The following is a 246-nucleotide window of genomic DNA, read 5'->3' as shown; positions in this document are numbered from 1 at the left end:
TGGACCTCGAGGGTGTTATGCTGAGGGAAATAAGTCAGGCAGAGAGGGACAAATATCATATGTTTGCATGTATAGGAGGATTAGGAGGAACTTAATGGAGGAACAAGGGGGAGAAGAAGGGCGGAAATGGTGGGGGAAAGGGAGAGAGGCAAACCATGAGAGACTCTTGAATGCTGACAAAAACTGAGGACTGATGGATTGATGGATGTGGGGGGGAGGGGGGGATGGGCATGGAGGAGGACAATT

Source organism: Hyaena hyaena, unplaced genomic scaffold (genome assembly GCF_003009895.1).
Source record: "Hyaena hyaena isolate Hyena2069 unplaced genomic scaffold, ASM300989v1 scaffold_1402, whole genome shotgun sequence".
Lineage (NCBI taxonomy): Eukaryota > Metazoa > Chordata > Mammalia > Carnivora > Hyaenidae > Hyaena > Hyaena hyaena.
Note: the sequence above shows the minus strand (reverse complement) of the source record.